A 24,709-nucleotide genomic window follows, 5' to 3' on the forward strand; every position below is an offset into this window, starting at 1 on the left:
TAGCTAACTGTGGTGGTCATATCAGTATTGAACCAACCTCCTAAGCAATGTGAGCAGTTCTTGGGGTGCCCAAACTGACAATGTGTTAGGGCTATGGAAGCCCCAAGGAAGATCCTGTGCTGATGGGGGAGTTACCTGCTGTTCACCCGAAGTAGAAAACACATACTTTGAGATGCTGCCAACAGTCAGATAATGGAGATGACAGCAATTGGTGGGACAACTTCCTGTCTTTATTTTTATGGTGGAATATTTGGCAGGAGATTGAGCCTGCCCAGGTAGATTATCTTGGAACCTCTTTTTGTTTGCTTGTTTTGTGGTTTTGTTTTTTTTTTTTTAATCTTAATTTTTTTTTCACAATTAGCTTGAGTTACTTATAACTTTTTTTGTCTGTTTTCTTTTGGTCTTTAGGAGCTTGAGGAGCCTGTATGTGTTAGGTTTTCTGTTCTGCATTGTTTGTAGGTGTGGACTTCACACTGTTTGGTGTTCCTTTTTCTCCCTGCAAATCGTGTGACTCTTTAATTTTCTATGTTTTGTTGTTGGTTTTAGTGAGTTTTCAATATATTTATTTAGATGAGATTCTTGTGGGTGGGAAAGAAACAGGAGGAGCTAGAGTTCCGCATGCAGATCCAGAATGATGATATCACTGGATTAAACTGCCAAGTGGCAGAACAACTACAAAGTTGGGGTTTAGTGATGGATGGCTCAACAAAAGCTCAGGCAGAAAAGGAGTAGGAGGGTTGCCCTTTTTGTGAAGGAGCAGTTGGAATGGATGGGACTCTTATGTGTGAAGGTTTTGATTCAATATAAAGGAAAAGATTTTCAGTAGAAGGATAATTATGGAACAGAAACGGTTGCCTAGAGAAACCGGGAACTGGAGTCACCTTTTTTGAAAGTTTTGGAGGTGCATCTGTCTAATGTACTAAGTGACCCAGTCTAAATTCAGGTGCTTTATGCAGTTGCTACTCATCAGCCACTCTGTGGGTGGGAGAGTCTGTGATATGGTGCAGCATGGCAGAAGGGTCAGGTGCATTTTGACTTCATGTGTTACTAGGTTATAAATCTATACATACATCTCCTTACAGGAACAAACTTGATATGTGAGACAACTCAGGGGGGATCACCATATACGTGCACTTATGAAATACTACCTTTTAAAGCTGTTCTACATTCTCATCTGATAGTATTTCTGAATTCCTTCTCATCACATCAGAGGAGAAAAAGGGAGAAACACATAGTAATTCTGGAAGGAATTCACAAGACTGCAGTGCCATTTTATTAGTGGTATTGTAGAACAAACTGTTTAAGAATAGTTAATTGCTTTCATCATTGTTTATATTCTTGTTCCCCAGTTAGTGTAGACTATTGCAGTTTATTACAATAAGAAAATTCAACAAGTGGAAAGAGGTTTTTCTCTGAGTTGTCTTCCAATAAATTATGTTTTCAGAAGAAAGACAGACATGCCTGAGGATAAAGTAAGGTATGGTATCTGTGAACATTGGATAAAGTGTTCAGAAATCTCTATAAATATGATATTGGTATCGTGCATACTTATAAGATTAGTGTCAGCACAGGTTATCTATCATGTAGGGCAAGTCAAGCAAGTTAGACCTGCCTCAGGGATGGTTTAGTCTGTATATCCAACTATTCAGACAATGTTGCTGTGGAGATTTTGGAAGAAAAGACTGAGGGATGATTTTTCCATCACTCCAGGCTTCCCATTCATTGGTACTGTCTCCATTTTCTCCAGAGTGCTTTGCTAAGTACAGGTAATCAGTGTCCTATTAGTCTTCAGGACAAGTAAGACCTAAGTGGAACAACATCCCCCCCAGCCCCTCTTCCCCAAGAGGAATTGTATGTAACCTGTGCATCAGTTACACAGTGGATGGGACATACTGGAAGTAGATGATGCATTTAGTCCATATGGACATTTTTTCTGTCACTGGGCAATTTCCAAGGTGTTTAATATTAAATTTTTAATGATTTTTTGTAAATTTTATTATTATCCTTCGCTTACTTCTTTACACAGTTACATGTTTTCTGGATTAATGGAGTATGGGTGTTTTTCACAGTAAATTCCATGGTGTAAAACTTCAAGAATAATTTTTGTGGTGTAGAATATTATGTGAACCTTTATAAGTACATAGCATTGAAAAATTTGGAAACTGTGTAGTTGGGGAAGCTTGACAGCTCAAGAATCATTCAGGAATTCATTATTTTCTCTGTGCCACATGAAAAAAATATATGCTTCTCCTACTGCCACAAAACTTCTGTTGGGAACCACTGATAATGTAATCCAGCCTTCATTTGTCTAAGTACCAATGTGAAATAGTATGTAAAAATTAGCTGAGAGATCACAGTAGTATGAAGGTCTTTTCATTGTATCGTTTAACTTTGGACTGATTATAAACGTAACTTCTAATTCATTTTATATGTTCTTGTTAATTATAATGGCATTCAGTAGTGCTCATCTGGTTATGAACTTCTGAGTATCTTTCTATCACAGAAATGTGAATTACTGGAATCAGGAAGAAAAGGGGCGTTTCTTTACTATTTGCAGTTCTGCAATTTATATAATATTCTTTAAAAATCTTTTTTTTCTACTGTGAGTTACTGTATTGAAGTAGTTAAAATATATTTTAAAATACATAGTCTGACTATTTAATAGATTTACACTTTTTTTTCATACTTTTACAAGATATAGATTGTATGTAGGTGATGTATTTTCAAATAAAATTCAGGACATCCCATTGACATAGTGCAATTTAAGGCTTCCTCAGAAGTCCTGTTATGAATTAAGAGTTTTGTTTTTAATTGTGTGAGTCCTATATGATAAAAAGGTGGAAGCTACAGATACCAGTGAATGCTTATGTCTTTAAAATACTAGTCAGTCTCTCTAGCAAGTAATTTTTGCTTCAGTGAAACCAGTGGTGTCTTCGGCTCAATCTGTCTGACTCAAAACAAGCATACCTAATAATAACTTATATAGATGGCCCTCAACCAGGTTCTAAAATCTTCTTGAATGCTTTGATGAGTGGTGCTTCATTAGAATATTTTATACAAATACCCATTTCAAGCTCTAATGCAGTTTGAACCATTTTTACTATAGAAGAAATCTGAACAAGCATGTCTTACCTGAAATAGTGACACATCATGGCAACTTGATCTATCAAGTACTAGAACTGCTTAAGCGCTGTGGTGCACTTTGGTGGGGTTATTTACATTTTAAAAAATACCAAAGGCCACCAGTAAGGCAGGATAATGAATAAGAGCATGTAGTCTCAAATCAAAATGTTGTCTTAGAGGCAGTGTGCAAACATATAACAGGTAAACTTATCCTAATGATTTGTGATCTAAATGTGGAATAAGCTAAGAGGTGATTGCGGCAAGTAAATGAATGAGTTAAAGAAGTAGTTTGCAGTGTATGGGCATTGTATTTTTTAAGTCAAGTTTCTAAGGAAGGTCTTCATCCAGGAATGAATTTGACTTTCATTTTGAATTAAATATTCTAGGGGTTTTTGACACAATTATGACAATTAACATTCTGTCAGGATGCTTTTAAAGTTTTGGTAAACAAGGTCTGTAAATTTGTAAATTTTTAAGGTTCAGATAGGATTGTTAGATATTGAAGAATGGGAAATATATCTCTTTAAGCACTGTCAGTAGGGCATAGGTAAACAATTAAAGATCTAGCTGCTAAGGCCCAAGGGATGGAATCTGCTAGCTCAGGTGGAGAGACGGTAGAGAAATGTTGGTCTTAAACTGGAATAACTGAAATGACTCAGATCCAGGTTTTAGGATGCTAACAAAAATCAAAACAAATCAGTGTTTATAACAGAAGTAATATCATTCTTTAAAAGTCAGCTGCCTTCATCAGGTAAACCACACTGAAATGTAGCATAAATGAAACATAGGTCAATAGATAAGTTTCTAAAAATGAAAATTTGTATCGTTAAGAAGAGAATTGATAGATTAAGACCTGCTGTTTGCCTGTGACGTATCTGTCACACCTACTTTGTGCCATCCTCACCACTTTAAATATTTCTTACTGTTTTCTGAAAAAGTATAGGAATCCAGAAATAGACCAAAGATAAAATTATAATCATCGAGATTAATGGTTGTTTTCATATTAAGACCAATTACCAAAAAATGTTAAAATGGACAATTTCATCTAAAAAGGCTATATCTCAACAAAATGGGTCATGTTTTGATATAAGATTTCATATATAATAACTGTGATTGTCTTGGCTTTACGAGGTGAAGCAAGATGTGATGTTTAATATAATCCAACCTAAGAAAACTGATGACTTGAAAGTATTTTGGTGTAATGGATTATAGGAAAAAAGAAATACAGAATATTCACGTTTGAGGCTTACATATTATCTGTCAACAAAATCTAGTGTTGAAGAAATAACTTTAATGTGTATTTCTGTCTAGAATTTAGGTGCACAGGAAACTTCAAAGACTTAGAGGCATAGCTATTTAGAGGCAAAACTGCAACCTTTTAATGGGAAATAGGACAGTGAGATGCTATTCACTCGGTTGGACATTTACGTTGTGGATCCAGGGTGACCACATGACCACCAAGCAAAGTTTCATTGACACATATTTTACTTTCCAACAACTTTTAAGAATTGACACCCACCTTCACCTCCTCATATTTGCCTTAGGATCCTTACCTGTTTTTAACATTTTCTTACCTTTTTTTGCTTTGTATTAAGCTCATAAGATATCCTTCTCATTTCCCAGTGCTGTCCTACTGTGCAGGGGTTTCATGTAGTGTTTATTCCTTCAGCCTGTCATTCTTTGCTCTCCCTTCTTCACTTGCACTACTACAGAGGCTGCCAGGTAGCTTTCAGTTTTCTAGGAACTTCGACCTTCCCAGCAGGTTTTGTTACACTCAACAAACAAAGGAACAAGTTAGAACTGCAGCTCTTTTAAATGTCCAAACATCTTGTAACAAAGTGTGTATTAATAATGCCAGTTGGAACACAGATTTTTTTTCTTAAACTGTGGGAAAGCAGTCTTTTCTTTATAAAATTCTACATTCATTTTACTCTTCAGCCTGCTTCTGTCTGACCTTGTCAGCAAGAGAGAATTGCCAAGAGGCACCACTGAGAGGCTGGTAGGACCTACTTCAGAGATAGCAGAGTTTCAGGCATTAAGTCTGTGTCTATATTAGTAAATTAAACAATGCCTGGAAATATTTCCAGGTGTCTGCCACAGTTAAAGTCTTTGAAAACCAACATTGTTCCAGAAAATTCCCAGACATTTATTTGACCACCTCCATTAGACAATTTTTATGCAGCCCCTCTGTTTCAGAGCATATGTGACTATGCCCAGCATAGATGTAGGATTATCTCTGCTAATTGATTTCAGAAAAGAGAAATGTGCTCAGACATAGATGTAATCTAAATATTCTATGGACCTGCGTGTTCTTTATTTCTTCTGTCTTGTCCAACCTTCTCTCTTCATTGCAGTCTTCCAGTCTCAGCTTCAGTGCTGCTTTTTTTTTTCTTTTTGCTTGTCCTTTTGTCCTTCCTAACATACATATAGATTTAAATTTTATTGGCATGCTGTCTCCCAGCTTCTGTTCCTTCCTTCAGATGACCCTGTGAACTTACTGGTAGTGATATTGTGTGCAGTTCTCTGTATGGAACAAACTACTTCAGGGAAGCCTTCCTTTTGTTTGCCCTTGGGTAGTATAATAATAAAAATAGAATAAAAATATAAGACTAGAATTTGAGTGATGCCATAGCTGTCACTCTACTGCAAGGAAGAAACTTAGGTGAACAATTATATTTCTTTGTGGACTACATTTAAGCTTACGACTTGTTAAGAGAATCTTTTAACTTGCTATGTCTTTCAACCAGCTTTATGTCAAAATCAAAAAATTTAAAATTACAGCTCCTTTTCTTTCAGATTACTTGTGAATCAGCATATGCACATCTGGAACAAATTAGAGGGAGTGATAAGGCCAGATTCTGCGTTGGTTTTTTTTAAATGATGTCTTAAGTAGCTGTAAACATTTCTCTCTGTTTTGTCAGGATGGTGGTACTAGAATTGATTTTGGACATCACTTCAGTTCAAGGTTGAAGTTAAAAGGTCTTTTTGAGGCTTAGAAGAAGCAGGTGAGTACAGGTCAAGCATCACAAATCTAAGAGTATTTTTTTTGCAACTTTCTTTTTTTCTGGAATTGCTGTTCCTTCTTACCAATGCAAGTTCAAATAGCTGGTCTCTGCTTTCCCCAATTCACTGGGATGTATGACTGCTTGTGTTATGACTAGATAGCAGAGAATATCTGATTCATTTAGGGTTTCCCTACATGCTTTTTCAGCTTCTGCCTTGAAAATAAGTGAAACCATGGTTCTCTCACCAAGGTCTCTTGAACTGTGGAGTTAACTTACCCTGTACAGTTCCATTACATCATCTGTATTAGGAGTATGATAATTAAGCTAATTTTTTTTGAAAAAATTTTTAGACTATTTCTTGTAAAAAGTAAAATTTTAAAAGGCCAATATACTATAATAAATAGTAAAGAATACCTGAGTTTGGATATTCCTAGTTTCTTGAAACTGGGACAGTCTTTATTCCTTTGATAACCAGGAATATTCCATGATGTCAAGGACTGTGAGTTCAACTGCTTTTTGTGCTAATAGGCTGAACCAGCCTGTGACACCACACTGTCAGTGGGTATACTGCCACTTGGCATGCCTGCATTGAACACCTTGCTTTGCTCCAGACCTTCACAGCTATCTTCAGTGAATCATGTACAAGAGGCTGTCCAGTCTTTTTAACTTAGACAGATGTGGAAAAGGAGATCTTGGAGGAATTAGCCTAAGATCAGAGCTTAGCAAGCCAGTCACAGTTATTTTGGATTTTTCATAATTGCTATTGCAACAAAGAATTAATCTATATGTTGAGTGTTGCAGTAGTTCATATTTTACATTTTCTACAAGGTATAAAACCTTCTGGGAATATTCCCAGAACTTTTCAAATTCAAAATTTTTAGGCAATATTTTAGCATATAAATTGTAAAATACGGTCAGTTGGACCTGGTACTAAATTTTTAAGATGCAGATTTCAACAGGGTGCAACAAACTAATTATAATAAGAACCAGGCCAAATTGCTTTTACGTACCCCAGTAAGTAGAAAAAAAATGTAAATACAAATACGTATTGCTGAAATAAATATATACTGTTTCCCTATATGCCATCTGTAGTAACTGCTAAGGTATTATGAGATATTCAGATATACCTATACACTCCATAATATTGGTGTATCCTTCTTAATGTATTGATGCCTCTGCAAGGAAAGAAAAAGAAGCTCTTCCAGAGGAGTTAATGATGGTGACAGTAATTAGTTCTGAAACTATGTTTATAACAAGTTTTTTAAAGTTTTACCCTCTGGGAGGAAGCACAGACCTTTTTAACCTAGTTCAAAGTAGTGTAAAACAAGACTGTTCTGGTATGTGTTTCACTGTGACTGTCTTCACTGGGTAATAAGAAAGGAAAATTCCTTTATTCCGATTTAACTTCACCTTTTTCCAAGGAGCTAAGGCACTGGTTGGAAGGCTACTGTATGAATATGGTGAAGCCAGGAAAAGAAGAAAGGTTAGATGTAACAGTGTTGTAAATCAAAGGATATACAGCTCTATACAGGGAAACTGTAGATATTACTGGCATCATGTGCAAACCTTTGTATGACTGTATGTTAGTATGTAGTAATATATTTTCAAAACAGTGTTTTTTCCTTTCATTCCTCAATAGAAAAAACAGTAAGAAATGTCAGATTCTTTGCTTTCTGTGTAGCGATGGAAATATGGCTGGATTTGTCTCACATATTTGTACATGTCTGAATGGTGTAACTTGTATATAGTTAGATTAGATAGTTTCTTGATGGACAGTGTCAGTATTTTGGAGAATTGGTTGGCTTGATAGAAAGTGTAGTAATTGAAATCTGTTGAGTCAGCAAGAGTGATTTAATTTTTAAAGGATGTTTTTTCTGGAAGTTTACTATGTTCTGACAAATAATGTCCAAAATGCAGTATAACTGACTTGTGCATCTATGGTAGTTTGGCAGCATAATTTTATTGAATTCCAGTATGTCTGAAACTTAAAGCATATGAAAGAAAGTAACTGCTGTTCTGCTTCCTGCAATATTTTCTTCCATAAGTTTAAGTTAAATATATTCTATAAAAACACTTTCTGTAAAGGAAGCCAAAATCTTTTTGGCCGTTTTAGCATTGGTCTCTATTTATTGCAGTATGTGAAGGTGGAGAAGGAATGTTTTTGCAGTCAATGAGGAAACAGTAGTAAATTCTGAATGCTAGTTCGTCAGTATGTTATTTAGAATTAATAGGTTATTTTATGGCAGGATACGGTGTGTTTGCACTGATTGAAAACTGGGATTTAGTCATAAATGTAGTGATAGATATGCATAAAAATAAAATTGCATTTATGAATACATTTTTAATTAACAGGAAAAAATGTTTCTGGTTTTTGTCCTCTCAGTAGAACACTTAACTATTTAGGAGTAAGTTTTAGAAAAACTGAGATAGAGCGGGAAAAACTGAAAATAAGACAAAAATCCATGTTGGAGAAATGTGAAAGCAGAGAAAAAATGTTCTATTTTTTGACTGATGACTTAAATAGACAGTTTTGGAGACTGTTATTGATACATTTACATCTCTGTTTTCTGAGTTACTTAGGTTTAAAAGAAAAAGCTACATAAATTCTGGTATTAATAATTATTAAATTGATCTGGCTCTTCTTTGTTGTCAGTTTGGAGAACAGGAGACATTGTGCTCCTTCCTGTTTCTTTCTGGTACTACAAGAAATAAAAACTTGAAACATCACAACTCATGTACATGTATATGCATACATTTTGTATACTATTAAATATTCAGTCTATATGGATATGTTTATTTTTTGTAGGGCAAACATAATTATATTGTTAGAATAGTACAGAAGAATATCTCATACAGGTATCTTGCATCTGAACTGAAGTTCTCTCAACAATTACATTAAGGACTCATTGCTGGTGACCACATTGATGACCAACGTGTGAAAGAGATGATGTTTTCCACTAGCTGCATAGTGGATTGGCATTGACTTTGTCCACAAAGAAGTCTAACCCTTCCACATGTCTGGTCAGAAGGCAAATGAGTTTTAATACTTCTGTAAATGAATGAAAGGAGGATCTACAGCATAATGCTGAAAGAAAAAGATGGTATATGGTTTGCAAGAAGTAATTAGATGGGGTTTGATGGGCTTTGTTTTAAATTTGGTTTCCAACAGGAAGAGTCTGAAACATAAACAGTACTTTATACTTTAATGGAATAGTATTAGATCAGAGACACTATTTATTGTAGAATTTTGAATTATCTTTCCAGGGTGATTTTGAATAGCTGTAAATTACTGATTTGGGGGGAACCTGAAGTCAAGTTTTGTTCAAAAAGTAGTGTACATTGATAGAACTGAATTTGTGACCTGGAAATGTGAGGCAGTAAATTTTTGCTATGATTATACCCAATATCAAACTATGGATTTAAACTGGCCAGCTTTTCAATTCAGCTAAGCAGTTAAGTACAGTCTTAATGGTCTGATTTCCTGGGAAGAGCACTGTTGAAATAATCTTCTTTTCACAGCCCATATCAAGTAGGAACTTGCATCAGTTATTACAAAGTTTGTGCTTTGGGAGATATTTTTGTAATGTCTAGGATTGATACCCCACATTTGTTGGAATTAGTCGTTAATGATGCTGTCTTCAGAAATGAATTATTGCTTAAATACCCTGATTGTTTTGTGGTTTATAGCACAGAAATTTTTAAGGAAAAGCTAGTTAAATCCTGAATTTTTTTCAGCTGTATGAAATGAGGAGAAAATGGTGTGCATCTTAATAATTTTATGATTCTTTTTTCCTATGTGACATGAATGAGAGAGGTGAGAACTCTTAATTTTTAACTGAATTGAAGGTTTCTAAATGTGACCTGCTTGAGAACAGAGGGCCATTACTGTAGGTGTCATGTAAAATGAAGTTGGAGTCTGAATCTCCTTTTTAGCTGTCAGCTTTATTAAGGAGCTACTGGTGTGTTGAGCTAGGCACACACATTATATAAGTGGTGTATGGTAGTGTCTAGGGGGAATTTTCTCTCTCTTCACTGCTGCTTTATTAGGTCTTGCTCACTCATTCACTGTTGCCCTGTCTCACTCCAGCTTTCTGGCTGCAGCTCACAGCATTGTAGGTCTAATGTAGATTGACGCCTTTGCCAGAGGACTGATTGAAACTTGTGTCTCGTAGTTGCTAATGCTCACTCAACCATTTTATTGAAGATAAAGTAAATAAAATAGATTGCCATATGAGAATTCTCTGAAATCAAATGGAATAATTTGACAGGCTTAAGCCCATGAAAAAGCCAGAGCATTGAAACAGATGGGAATACTTTTTATGCACAATATAGCAGGAAAAGGTGTCTACTGACTTGATGTTACACTATTAATGGCTTTTACCAAAATTATAATTGTTGAAAATATCATTTCCATTGGTGTTTAAATTGTTAATTCTCTCAAACAGAGGGATTGTTTTTAATATAAAAGTAGTGGATATGCTGATTTTATTTTCTTATTTCTCTGATTCTTGAAGAGACTGGTGAAAGATAGCCAGTCTCTTAAAATTTAATTTTAAAAAAATAATAGAGGTTAACTAAGGGCGAGTTTAGTATTTGAGAAGATAATTCTGTGAAATGCAAAATAGATTATTACTTTTATAGATTTTTAATAATCAGTAAGTGACATAATTTTGAATATTACAAATAAAGTTGCTAAAAAAGCCCTGACATTTCTAAAAGTATAGAGATGCAGTATGCAAAAAAATGAGCTGCTGAAGCTAGTGGAAAACCTGCTCAGAATAATGGTCAAGAAGCCCCAAATATTCTTCACAACATCTTTATTTCATAAAGAATTTGTGTACATAAGCATTGTAGTATGTCTGTGCTATTTTTAGAAATAAGATAATAATAATAGGTGACTAAAGATACAATAGATAACATATGACTGTAAATTTTTTATGTGGATAAAAATAAGTATTAGTCTTTTTAGTCACACTAGCAGACTCCTTACTAGTTGGACCACTTCTTCAAGAAAGGAGGACACACCTGTATTTTAGTTTAGTACAATAAATTATGTCAAACTCAGAGTTAATAAAGGAAATAAATACAAAAGAAGTAAAAAATGTATCAACGAAGTTGTCAGATGCAGCCTCGGTTTATCCCTTGAAAACACAGTCACATATCCAATACTAATTTTTGTATTTTCTTTATGTTTAAACAAAATCTGCTCTTTTTTGGGGTGGAGAGGAGATGGATGTTATGTATCAATTTTATTTGATTTTTTTTAAGTTAAATTGATTGTAAAAGATTGTGCTATTTGTACTTTTTGATGGGATGCTAGTGAGATTTCAAGAATATTGGGTAAGAAATAAATTATGAATGAGCTATTTGAAAATGACTTGCAGGAGTGAGTTGACAGACTAGAAAAACATAGTAAGGATGGATTTCCAGGTTAAATGTTAGCCAGAGTACACAGCTAGTTGTGCTGATGTATTCAGTGGCAGGTATGGTGTTGGTCAAAATCATATTTTCAATGAGACTGTTAATAAACTTAAGAAACATGAGTGATACTTTTCTTTTTTCTCATCCTGTATGTATTTTTAAGAACAAAAATTACTCTGTTTTACTTATAAGGCAGAACACTGGCACCAGGTCTTTTTTCTCTTGTTGCCATGCTGATGACTGTATGTGGCCAAACTCTTCATGCTCTCAAAGCGGTTCCAGACTTAAACTATCAGCACTTACCCTATGGTAGTACTCTTCCTGTTCATTCCGTGGGATAAAAGGGTCATCAAGTGCTTTGTCTTTCTTTGGGGTAGAATAGAAGACGCAACTCTGCCACAAATCCCTGTTTTAAACCTTTCATTTTCCAGATGTGGAACAAAGTTCTTGGAAAGTCTTGTTGTTCGGAGGGAACAGAGAAAATTAATTTAGTTGATTTTTATTATATACATAGAATTGCTTTGGTTTTTTTTTCCTGTGATAGGAGGTCCAAGACAATGAATCCCTACTTACTTCAGTGTTATGTAGCCTTTTCTCTCTCTCATACGTTTTTCTACTTAAATTGTAAAGCCATTATGCCATTAGCACAGTCTTTGAGAAAAAATGCTGAGGCCTGTGAGCACTCTAACATAGATTGATTTAGACAGAATAAAAGCTAGTTTTATCAAGAGGAAAGGAAGCATCAACAGTAGTTTACTTGGGATTTCTCTAAAACTTAAGAAAATCAAATGTGGTTTCCCATATTGCTCAGAACAACTTATTTGTGCTGTTTTTCTCAGCATGGTCTCTTATTTGACTGTATCTGAAGTAGTTCTGAAAGACTGATTTTCATGTTACTACTTCCTATGTTCTTCAGCAACACAGTAAAAAAAAAAAAAATCTGTATTTTTGACATGCTTTTGAAGTTACCTTATCCAGAAATCATTCTATTATAAATATGATGAACTAGCTGTTTTAAATCCTTATTAAAAAAAATGAATAAATGTGGGCAACAAAGAAAGCAATTCAGTACAAGTAACTACATATGAAAGAAATAACATCACATCTAATTCCTGAAAATAAATGGGATCTTGAAAATGGAATAGATGTTTATTTGATTGCTTTGAGAGTTAGCCTCCCTAAAAAGCTGATTTTACATGAGTTTTGTGTTTGTAAGTGGTGCTTGTTAACTGTCTTGGGGAGTGATTTCTTTTCTTCTCTGGAAAATGCATTATGGGATCTAGGGAAGAAAGAGGTAATGATTTTTTTTTTTTTTTTTTTTTTTTTTTTTTTAATGTGGCCACTGTCATCTAGGAATCGGACAGAGATCACTGTCCCTCAGGAACTAGACCTCAGAATTTTGAATGAAGTCTGTAAAACAGTTATTTAGTGGTAATTGTTGTCAGTCACAGCCTATACTGGTGATTTGATGGGAAAAACTGTGCTTACCTGCATGATTTTTTTTTTTTTAAATTAAAATATTCACAATTTAATTTTTGAAGAAACTTTTTTTTTCCTGAGCTTGAGTTTTCTAGGGAAGCAAAGCAGGTTGTGTTTTGGTTCATATGGTGGTTCTGGTCCTACATCCAAACATAAGCATATAGATTTGAGTACCTATAAATAAATTCATTTAATTATGACAGATCCAATGAAGGTTTTGCAGAAAAACTGCCAGTCATGTAATCTGAGGCTGCAAAGTTAACACTGCTTGGTATAGTTTGCATGATATATGTGACTTCTCAAGAATAAGGTGTATGTAAAATACAGAAATTTAATTCTAGAATCTATATACTTTGGTTAAGTGTAGTTTTATAGGTAACAGGACTAATGGGAAATGGGCTGTAATTTTAACTCAATGTTTTTATACTTGAGGGAGAAACTAAATTAAATATTGTTTTAGATCTGTTGAGATACCTATAGATATATAGTTCCTGTCTGTAATTGAATTTCCAGCCTAATATCATTCTGTATTACTTGGGTGGGTGAAGCTATTTGCTAAACACTTCAAATTAGAGCAGATGGATAGTGTACTATGACAAGGACATGTGACCTCATGTCTTAAATGTTTTGCAGTTTATTTGAGACTAATATTTATTATCTGCATGCTACCATCAAGTTGGTGAATATTTAACTTTCTTCTTTTCAAGATGAAAATTTTCTTACATGGCCACTTGTCATTAGTTTTTACTTAGTTTTCTCTTTGCTCTAAGATACATTTTCATGATGTAATGCAAATCCAGTTCTCTTTTTCCATCACTTAATAAAGAATTAAAACCATATCATATACAAAATTTCTACTCAATTCAGTCAAAGGCTTTTAGCTTTAGGTAGGTGTATTTTTTCTCAAATTTGATTGCTGCTACTTGTTTAAAAAAATTCTGGATCTTTGCATCATCATCGCTCTCCTTCTTCTTAAATGGAATTTTACTTCTAAGATTCCTTCTTCTTCTTAAAAACATACAAACAAGCAGAAAAAAAAACCAAACCCCAACAAAAACCCGCTACTCAGCAAAACAAACTTCTATACCGAAATTTTGCTTCAGGTCAGTTTCTTTCTGCTGGCTAAGTGGACTAAATGAATGACAGCATTATTGTTTATTTTATTTTTAAAAATAAGGCTGAAATGTTGAACTGAATTACTGAATGAATGGAAAAATATTTAAAGTTTTCTCTTATGACAGAATCATTTTACATTTACTTTTTTGAGCAAGAGTATTGTAAAGAATGTGGAACATAAGCATTTCCATTTTTAAATCTTTCATCTTCACTGTAGAAGTATTAGGCTCTATTGATAATCCTTTTAAGTAAAGAACATAATTATTTAATGAACAGGTACTTCAGTTCTGGGTATCTTTTCCCTCTCTCCAGAATTCATTATTGTCCCTCCACTAGAACTCGTGTTTGCATTCTTTCTTGTCTCTCTTCTTCAACCTGTTAAAAAGGAACAAAATTAATGTGGAAAGGATGCCCAGCTAATGTCATAGAAAATCCATTGCAGTTTAAACCATGCTCCTTGGCTCTCCATTAAAGTTGCTCATATGATCATTTTGTATGGTCATTTTGCCAGCTCTTGAGTGGCAACAGGCAGCTCTTGCATTGGGAAGGTAACAAACAGTAGGGAAAGGAAGGAGAGGAAAGGAGCAGCCTTAACTGCTGCAGCTGTTTGCTAAGTGAGCATATGTTGAAGCCCTTGAGCCTCCACAGAACATCTTTTCCCAGGTCAGTGCTTAATTCACATGTGTAATATTCCCCTAAAATTTGATCTGAGCACATGCTTATTTGTTTTTCTTAGGGAAGTTGTTCTGTTGTGCAAGTCTCACAGTTATTTACTTACCTTTAAAGTATAATGGAATAGTCCGGTTCCTTACAGTAAAGTGACATTTTCCCCCTGATTTTTGCATTTTTGAGTTTTTACAAAAATGAGTGTTTGCTATTTTTCTGTCTCTAGAAAATTTTCTGAATACCGTACGTTTGGACATTTTCAGAAATGGAGATCTGAAGAAGTATTATCATTTATATTACTTTATTTTTTCGATTTAGAAATACTTTTCATTAAAGGTATTTTAAATTTACTTGATTTATTAGGCCTGAAAAAGCTGTATATTGGATGGATTGAATGTATTTGATAGGACAGTGTTTTTAAGTTACGAACTTTTGTTATGAACTTGAATACCCTGTCCGATACTTGAAAGATCCCAGAAGATAGAGCATGTGATTTAATTACCTCTTTTTCATTTTGCGAACTTGACCTCTGTTTCCAGCCTCAAGACGAAGACAAAGTTCTGTGAGCAACTGGAAGTTGATATTATGAAGGTATCATCTCTCACATCTCTCTCATGTCCCATAGTAGTAGCCAGTCTGCTGCATGGATGTGAGATTTTCCAGTAAATCTCTGTTTTTTGGTGGCCAAATTCATTAGCTTTATTACTTCTTTAGATGCCCTGTAAAAATCCTCTCTCTTTGTTTCAACTTCTGCCCCAGAGATCTCTCTTCTCCAGATTAGCTCTACCTGTGCAGAAGCACCTGGAGCAACGCTAGGATACTGGCCTCAGTAAACTGAGGTTGGTTTTTGAGACTGGCTAGTTTGCTCGCCTATAAGACACAACTGTCACATACATGCAGGCTGTTACTGGGTGTGTTCAGGTATTTCACATATTGATTGTGTGTTTGTGCAACTGTGTATTTGTGAGAGTTGACTGGATCTGTCCCAGTTTGTTTTTGAGAAAGATGTTGAATGTTTTCTTAAGTTAATAAAGATGTCTTCATTTTCTAAGAAAGTAACTAGAGGGAAATCCTAAGACATTCCATAATATTTGGGATCTGATTAGATTTGGACTGTGAAGGCTAATGATAGCTTGCATGAAGATGGAGGAATTTATTCTTTCTGGCAATGAAGGTCTTGATTTATGGTAACCCATATGGCTATGCTGAAGATGTATGTGAATAGATGCTGTCTTTTCTAGAAACCCCGTTTGACAGAGCCATTAGCTGCTGAGGCAAGTGATTTTCACTTGTTACTCTGTAGTAAAAAAAATATTTGCTGCATCTTTTGATTGCCTTTGCAACTTAAAAATTCACAGGCAAAATACAAAATTGTTAATGAAATTACAGTTGTAGGTGTCTTCTTTATTAAATGTTTTGGATTTATTTTGAGAGTCAAACATTTAAATTATTACTAGATAATAATAGATAAAATTCCAAATTAATGTTTAAGTTGACAAACTCTATTAATGTCTTCAAACTGTTGAAATGGACTTACTTGCTATCTAATAAAATGTCAGTTTCCTACAATTTTACAGGAAGTTGTCAAGGAGTTTTTTTAATTCTTAGTGCTTTGGTATATTTTAGATTTGCTCTATGTGCTATTCATTTCCCTTAATCTAATAACTTTGCTAGTTATTTGCGCTATACTGGTGAGTGGCTACTTCTCTGTAAGATTAAAAGAAGATTATAATAGGACCATGGGATGAAAGAACTATTTCTCTTATGGATTCAAACTGTCTAATAGGAATGAAAAGTATGTTCAATAATTTGGTTTTGCCATGTAATATAATAATTACTGTTAAATGTAACTTTTGTTTTGCAAATATGAAAAAAAATTGGTAACAAAAAAAAAATAGGTTTGATCTCATTTGACCTTTCTGACGTTCCGTCAGTTAAAAGGTTTGTAAGATGTTTAATTATCAAATGGTATGATCATTATTCATCTCATCATTTGATATATAACGTCAAGTGAATTGCCTCCCTGGAGTGCACTGTGTTTCACAGATCAATAGATTTAGTAAGAGCTTCACGGCGAGCTTTATACATTCATAGAAAGGAAGGAAAAGTATATCATCCTTGTAAAATGGCTTATGTAGTTATTCTCTGAGCTTTACAGACTTATTGTTTTATTTACATCTCAGGAATACAAAATCCTGTAACATAAAGGCGTTTATTAAAATATTTTAAACCTCTTTATAAAAAAATTTAAACATACTGCTATGCTGCTCTGTGTAATCAAGTAGCTTTAAAAGTCAGTCCTGAACAGCTTCATTTATTTATTTAAGTAATTATACTTACTCAAACAGATTTTTTGCTTTGATACACCAACACATGGTATGACAAAAGGCCATCTAAGTACAATACACACGACTGCTTACACTATTCACATTTTGGGTTTCTGCATTTTTAAATAGGTATCGTTAGTCTTAAGTGATTTGGGTTGTTTTTTAATGTTTGTGTGATTTTGATGGGGTTTTTTTCATTTATTGTGTCAAGGATATTTATGCACGCTTCAAGATAAAAAGGTAAAGCTTGCTCGTAATTGAGTAATTTAATATCTATGAATTAAAAAAAATATTATGATAATTTATAATTAATTGTATAAAGGATAATTACATATAGGATGCTTCATGTTTACTTAGGCTTTTCTGAATATATTATATTACTCTTGTGCAATTGTCGCGGGTTCGGTTTGTAACCGGGCGGAAACACCAATTTAGTGTAGTGGTTTGGTCCAAAATACTCATTACTGTTTATCTACTGTGAGATAAGAATTAGGAGAAATGCAAAACAGGCACCAAACTTGAAAGAATATAAAGAAGTTTATTAACAGACCTAAAAGAAGAAAAAAAAAAAAAATACCACCTTCAGAACTCTCCTCCTCCCCCCACCTTCCTCCCTTCTCCCACTGACAATGTGAAAAGACAACCCTTAAGATGTTCAGTCTGTTTACCACTTCCATAATAACCTTGTTCAGTCCATTTAGAAAGAGAAGTCTCTTCTTGCTCATGCTATGAAAACATTATCACAACGAGACAGCCGCCCACTTCCAAATATCGTTCAGTCCATTTAGGAAGAGGAGTCTCTCTGCCTGCGTGTGAGTCCTTTCCCCCGACTTGCAGCTTTTCCCGCAACTGCCTTCGAGGGTCCACTCTTGAAGTTTTTTGGGGTACAATTTTAAGGTTGAGCCGTTCAGAAACAAAAACAGAGGCCCTTCTCCTTCCCTGGGAGCAAAGGGTCTTCATCATCTTCATCTTTAGGACTATCTCTGGGAGCATCTCTACGGACTGAGGTTTTCTCCTTTCCCGTTCGGAGCAAAAGTCCTCATCTGGTTCATCTCTACGGATTGAGGTTTTCTCCTTTCCCGTTCGGAGCAAAAGTCCTCATCTGGTTCATCTCTACGGACTGAGGTTTTCTCCTTTCCCGTTTGGAGCAAAAGTCCTCATCTGGTTCATCTCTCCCTGTCCAAACTTCTCATGAAATTACAGCTGCGTCAGCATCTGCCTATCTCAGCGCAGGTGCTTTTGCTTACGAGCGGAACACTCCACCCCCCCATATCTTCATGGAATTACAACGGGATACTCTGATATATCATAGCTTCACAACAGAATTTCAGCTTTAAGCATCTCCTCTCTCTCTTCCCTCAGGTTTTCAGCTCTTCACAGCAATAAAAGGGTTAATCTCACCTCGGCCTTGCAGCTTTGCAGCTGGAATGTTGAATTTTTCTTATCGCAGTGGAGAGGGGGGAGAGCCGAGCCGCTCCGGCTGCCCACGGCAAGGCAGTGGGGGGGGGTTCCATGGCTGGAACAGGTCCATGGCTCCAGGATGGCCGTGGCCCGGCCCGGCCTGGCCCAAGCAGGGCCTGGCCGGGCCCGCTGGCCCCCACACGGGGCCTGCAGCCACTTGTCCCAGCGCCGGAAACGAGAGAGAGAGCTTGGAGGGGGAGTTTGCCTATTCTTAAATGTGGATCACAGAGGTGATCACAACTTTAAGTGGCTTAGAGAATTGTCCATATTCAAACTGGCCAGCTGATAGGTTCTATCAGTTCCCAGAGGAAACTGTAAGCACCCCTTAGCAAGGACGTCCCTTCCGGGACTATGCTTGCTAACCTATGACAGCAATATAGGTGAACAATCTTTGAGCACATCTGATTTCTTACCATTGATAGAAGGGCTTTTCAAATGAGAGACTGACTTCTAGGAGAGCTCAAGCACTGGTATTTGTTGCTGTTCTTCTTCTGTAAGTTTTACATGCTTGGTTTGCTCTTTTGACTTACCAGCTTTCTGCTTAAAAAGTAAAAAAACAAAACTATATTTCTTCTTTAACTTTTATTAAAAAATGTAAGTTTTTTAGCTTAAATTTATGCCTTGTTGTTTGTCCTTGCATCAGTCAGGCACTGAGGAAACTGCATTTCAGCTAAGCAAATCTTCCCTGCTGTGGGACAGAAGCAACATTTACTTGAAAATTCTGCTCCCTTATTCATCTGTCACTTATAACCCATCATCTACTCAAAGATTAACTTGAATTGTGAACAATATCTAAGCTTCCTTAATCCCTTGCTCTTGTCCTTTTTCTTGAGCTGCTGTACTGTGACGGAAAGGCCATAATTCTGAAGCTTCTTATTCCTCAGGCCTACCTAAAGTAACTCCCATTGGGAGCCAATTGATGTTCTAGCAAGGAAATTCTTACCTGTTTCTGAGAACAACCTGGAAAAATTGTCAGGAGGCATTCACACTCTTAGATGTTTATGCTGTGGAATTCTTGTAAATGTAAAATCTAATTTGTCTGGGCTCTTTGCACCAGCATTGTTCAAGGTCAGATGAAATTGTGTGAAATACAAGGCAGTGTTTCTGAGATTTCAGTCCTTTCTCTATATGCGCAACATTTTTCACCAGATTAGCAAATCAAATAAAAAATTCATTAACAATTAAGGTAAATTGTGATATATACTTATCATCTTTTAGAACTGTACATGTCAATAGTCATCTCTTCCAGGACATTCTTGTTAAAGCAGTATTCATTTGTTGCTGTTTGCATTTATTTGCCCATATATATTTACTATTACCAATAAATAGCTTAATGTGATATTTACTTGAAGTCCATTTTGGATGAAATATAATAGGAGTATTTAATTTTGGAATGATTTCTGTCATAGTTTGATAGGTGCTTTAGGTGTTAGGGTAAAGAGGTCATTACTGACCAAGTACAGCAACACTCGAATACTGTGTTCACTTAAGAGGATATGATGGTCTGTGAATGCATACAGAGGAGGGCAACAAAGCTGGTGAACAGGCTGCAGCAAATGCCCCATGAGGAGTGGCCAAGGACTCTGGGCTTATCAGGTTTGGAGAAAAGGAGGTGGAGAGGTGACCTCATTGCTCTCTACAGCTTCCCGAGGAGGGGAAGGGGAGAGGGAGCAGCTGGTCGCTTCTCACGGGGATCCAGTGAGAGGACTTGTGGGAATGCTTCAAAGCTGCACCTGGAATATCTGACTGGACATTAGGAAACATTTCTTTATGGGGGGGGTTGGTCAAACACTGAAGCAGGCTTCCTAACGAGGTGGTGGATTCCTCAAGCCTTTGTTTACAATGCGCTTAATAACGTTTTGACTTTTGGGCAGCCCTGAATTGGTCAGGCAGTTGGATTAAAGGATCGTTGTAGGTCCCCTTCCAACTGAAAATAGTCTATCCTATGCTCTGCTCTGCTCTGCTATCCTATAGACACATAGGATCACTAAGGCTGGAAAAGACCTCATCCAGTCTGTGCTATGCTATTCTAAACAGCTGTGGTAGCAGTCATGAATTACTTGTTTTCTTAGTATTTTTATGAAGAGTTTGCAGAATCATGAGTATGGAAATGGAGTTTGTTCTTTCCAGACAGTGTTCCTCTAAGTTTCTGGAGTGAAACATATATGCTGGCAAGGTTCATAAAGCATCACTTTCTTTTCCCCCCTGCCTAACCTACAAAAAAAACACCCCAACAAACCTAAACTAAAACACTTGAAAGAACCCCACAGGACCAAACCTCAGAAAACCAAAAGTCGTGGTCAGGACATTAAGATAATGGAAATAGGACTATGCGATGTTGTCCGTTCTAAATTGTTTTGTACTCAGGTAACAGTCATTGTATGTGTACATCTGCTAGAGGTGCCTTTAATCTCACTGGTTTTTGGAAAGCAGGAAATGTGGTAGTAACTATAGCACAATCCTAACTAGGACCCTGTACATCCATCTATGATAGTGAGTGTGCTTACCTGCTGAAATACATTTTACTGTGTTTCATGGATAGCTATGCAAATGAATTAACTTACTATTTAATATACTTGTATGCCCTGAAGATGTATCCTGTAAAGCCCTTAAGCAAGATCTCTGAAACTTGGCATCCTTCATTCTTTTCATACGAGAGATACTATTTGAGAGTTAGTTTGTTATCTCCTTTTTATATTTTTTCTGATTACCTGAGTAGCTATGGAGAACTTCTTAAGAAAAATGTTGTCTGTCTTGTATTATCAGTGGCAGTGTATGCAGGTACTGGTGTACTCTGTATGTTAACCCGCAGAAGGGGCCTGTGGTGCTATGAGTCAGATTTCAGCTTCTTGTGTACAGAAACCCCTTGCTTGTCCAACTGCAACAGAAAGTGGAAGAGACTGTTATGTTATCAAAATCTTCTTGCCATGGCTGCTTATTTGGGATTCTCATGTATGGGAACCCACTTGCTAGGAAATGCAGATTTATTAAAGTAATTAGTGGAATTATGTTTACTCATTCATCAAAGATTTTTTTTTTGCCTGCCTGCCTTCTTCCTCACCCAATTTTTTTATTCAGCCAAATGGAAGAAACAAACAAAGCAAGCTCAAAAATTCTGACAATTTGAATAAATTGTACATGATGGATAAATTACAGAAATACTGAGATTACTGATTTTGTGATACATGTTAACTAGAATTGCCACCTGGGATTTTCAGTTACTTGAATTTGATACACTAATCTTCTGAAGTTCCAAATCTGGGGCTACACAATAATTCTCTGTTCCTATCCCATTTCTTTGAAAGGGTGTGTGTGGGGGGGTTGCAGAATATTTTTCTTTTAATATATAGTTTTAATCAGATCTTGTTATTAGTATTTTAGAACCTGATTTATTAAAATACCATTGGAAGGTACAGTGTCCCTTTCAGGTATGAGTTTTGTGTGTCACTCTCTTGTAACCATTTGAAATAAAATGTTCATTTTATGCCTCAGTGCAGTTATTTCTGTCCCAAAATGTCAATAATTTTTATTTGGAAAGACATAAAATGGAGAAGATACAGAAAATAGTCAGATCTTGGAGACACCTTCCTGTAAATGAAATAATTTTTTAAATAAGAGGTAGGGGTGTGAATATATATAAAAAAGGTAGTAAAATATTAATGTCAAATACTAAAAATACTTCTCCAAAATTATTAACTTTTTATTGGACTTCAGTATATGATAGCTATGTTGAGTTCTGGTTTCTCTATTTATCTTATCTGGTTTCACTATAAAGGCAAGGTTTTTTCTTGCTTTTCTTGGAACTATTATATTGGAACTATTTCGTGGGCACTCCAGTGTCATTCATCAGCAGTCACTCTCCCCTGTGTAGTGATCTGGGATTTCTGCAGTGTCCATGTCTGTGGGACAGGAGGTACAGAGACAGTTAATAATTGCATATTTATTTTGGTTCTCAGGCAGGTTCTGCAGCCTGTGCTGAGTTTATCAGAGTAATGGCTAGATGGGTCACAGCACTGGGACTGGCTAGTTTCACACTAGCTCCACTAAGTATGTGGTAGATGTAGTGGCAACAGTGGCTGCAGTGTGCCTAAACCTCAGTCCAGGTCTTTTAAAGGGACGTGAGAAGATAAGCTTGAGTTGATGCAACTCTCCTCCTGTTTTGAGGAAGTCTCTCCTCTCTCACTTTCTGCCCTAGTAGAAGTGTAGCAGAAGTGCCTGCAGAACAGGTGCAGCTAGTCTGATGTTTGATATTTCATAACTTATTTTAGCTGAGGTTGGTTTTGTTTAATTGATATAGAATCACAGAGTCATAGAACTGTTTGGAGCAGAAGGGACGTTAAAGATCATCCAGTTCCAACCTCCCTTCCATGGGCAGGGACACCTTCCACTGGACCAAGTTGCTTCAAGCCCCATCCTGCCTAGCCTTGAACACTTCCAGGGATGGGAAAAGGTTTACATTTTATCGCTATCCAAATTTTTCAATGATTTTTCTATTCTAAGTCACCAGCTTAATGATAGCTTTCTAGGATAGACTGAGTAATCTGTATTTGATGTGATAACGTTAGGTTGTTTTTGATTAGTATGTAGGTAAAATAGTGTTATAAGAAAAGTGGACTAAAGTTTGTCGACTTTGTAAGAAGCTATTCATGTCTGGAATGGTGTTTCCAGTGGTGGTAATAGGGCTAAGTCATAATTATTGACAAATAAAGGTTAAAAATAATGTTCTATGCTGCTCGGTAGCGATGCTGAGCCAGTATATTTGGTCTCCCAACTGTCTTGATCTTTCTGTGTTGATTCTAATCCCAAGGAATAGGGGAAAAAGTAGGAGTGAGGGGAAAATGTACACGGAAATTAATAATTCAGAAGTATAAAAAGAATCATATGTACATATGGCAGAGAAAGGTGAATAGTTATTAGCCTTCTAAGAGAAAAGATGTCGTTCAGGACAGGGACACAATACAGGAGAGGTTCAGGACCCACAAAAGACAGGATGGAACTTGCTAATGGTGTCAGAATGGAAGGAAGAAAGACAATAGACTAGAAGAACTCTGGTGAATAGGTGTGTAATACATGTCTTCTGTCATTTGTGAATTAAACCAGGAAGCAATCTTATAAAGTCCTGTGAAGACCGTAAGTAAAACCTATGCTGAACTTCGTTTCTGTCACATCGTTAGTGATGTTGATGGTTAGACTGCCTTCATTCCTTTCCATTTTATGTGAAATATATATATAACCGTATATAATAATTAAAGTGTAACAGTTGAAGAACAGCATGCAGTGATGTCACAAATGATTCTGTGGGTTTTTTACATATTATTAATATTAATAACATCTATAATAATATAATACAGTTAGAACAAATACAAGGCGGCTATGGATTAGTGAGCTGTAATAGCATTGAGGAGCTTCTTAGGAGGCCATCAAGCATGAAAGCAAAGCTTGCCTACTTTGTGCAGTCACTAGGACATCAAGATAGAAATATGGTCATGTAGTTCAGCATTTGTATTTTATTTGTTTTATTTTTGAACATATATGCCTATGTATTGAATTCCTGTCTGCCTCAGGCAGATGTTGCAGCATATTTATCTCTGTTTCTGTTTCAGCAACTTCCTTGTTTCTTGTCTGTTGTTGCCTTTCAGTCCTATCTCTGAAAACCTCCACTTTTAAGTCCTCAGGATGGTACCAGGAATATAGAAATGCAGTGTTATCATGTTGTGATACATGAAATACATGCATAGGTCATGTTACAGTGCTAGCTATGATTAGTATATGTTTAATGATATTTTACAGCTTCTAATTGATGGCAGATTCATCAGCGAGATGCAATAATTGTTACATTAAGTGGACAGTTTGATGCATGTGATCTAATTCCAAATTTTTATCTGTAACTGAGCATTTAAAAAAACAAATGAAACTGTTTAATGTTAGAGACTTCTTTAGTTTTTTTGTTTCTTCCACCTCCTTTCCCCCCCTGATTTCCAGTTGTAAAATCTTTGGTGAAAACTGTGTTTACTTACTTGAATGTGTATAGCAGCTGTGAAATTTAATGCAAGGTTTCACCATTTCTTACTATTACTGTATTTTCTGTCTTTTATAATGATATTGTGCTGC

General features: G+C 35.8%; 1 protein-coding gene across 1 annotated transcript in view; it reads left to right on the plus strand.

The window, feature by feature from the left end:
* The window catches only part of FOXP2 (forkhead box P2), a 409,998-nt gene that overhangs the window by 116,415 nt on the left and 268,874 nt on the right, over positions 1 to 24,709 (plus strand). Inside the window, exon 3 of the mRNA XM_042018066.1 lies at positions 6,045 to 6,128. The gene's annotated coding sequence lies outside the window, so the exon portion shown is untranslated. The remainder of the gene's footprint in view (positions 1 to 6,044; positions 6,129 to 24,709) is intronic.

Source organism: Corvus kubaryi, unplaced genomic scaffold, assembly GCF_017639235.1.
Source record: "Corvus kubaryi isolate FWS band 111438036 unplaced genomic scaffold, C.kubaryi_AGA036_p1.0 137, whole genome shotgun sequence".
Lineage (NCBI taxonomy): Eukaryota > Metazoa > Chordata > Aves > Passeriformes > Corvidae > Corvus > Corvus kubaryi.